This window comes from Crocuta crocuta, unplaced genomic scaffold (assembly GCF_008692635.1).
Source record: "Crocuta crocuta isolate KB4526 unplaced genomic scaffold, BGI_CrCroc_1.0 scaffold221, whole genome shotgun sequence".
In the NCBI taxonomy this organism is placed as follows: domain Eukaryota; kingdom Metazoa; phylum Chordata; class Mammalia; order Carnivora; family Hyaenidae; genus Crocuta; species Crocuta crocuta.
In genome coordinates, this window is record NW_027528610.1 from 878,105 (window position 1) to 879,019 (window position 915).

Below are 915 nucleotides of genomic sequence, written 5' to 3' on the forward strand. Positions count from 1 at the left end.
CGAGAAGCCAGCCAGGGTTCAAACAGCCCTCCCAGACCCCAGATCCTCTGTTTCCTCCATGCGAAGAAGTCACGATCGTATTTATTTTAATGGATAGTTGTTAAGACCCGGAGCGTCCACCCACATATCCAGGAGCCGCCCTTGACCTTGGGGCCCCTCCCCCCGCCCCCTCTGCGGCGCACGTTTCAGTGTTCGCCGCGTTGAACAATGCAGGGTCTGTGTACGCGGCCCCCGGCCTGGATTTTCGCTTTGCAGACTTGTGACCTATTGGAGGCATCAGAAGAAACACGTGCCTCATGCAGTGTGGGACCTTCATGAATTGTAACTTTTAATTGGTAATTGCATTACGTCATACGTTATTTAAAAACCATATATTACGTGTAAAACGAATTATGGTGTTGGTGTTTAAACTTTATGTATTTTAAGACCAATTCTATCAAAGTAAGAAAGGTGACATTGTTCAAGCATGAAAACGGTATGTACTTGCTTTGTTATATATTCTTACGTAGTTTTTTAATATAATTATATTTCAGTGCCAATATAATTGGTAAGTGAAAGTAATTAAAGAGTAAATAAGCGAATGGTAGTCCGATGTTATTGCTGTTTGATCCGATGCACGGTTATACTGCAATTCAGACGGTATAACCCGTTTGGCTCCAGGCTGCGGACCCCGCTGCGCGACCCCCGGCGAGGCCCCCGAAGCGACTGCCGCGCAGGTGGCGGCTGGGGGGCGGGGCGCACTCGCTCACCTGCGCACGCGCAGTTCAAAGCCCGGGCTGGCCCGCCCCCCCCACCCGGGCTCTCCAGGAAGTCCCGCCCTAAGGGGCAGGGCCAGAGCCGGCAGGAGTAACGGGGAGCCGCCGCGCGGCCACTTCCGCGGGCACGAGCGCCGGAAGCGGAAGTGCGTCACAGGGG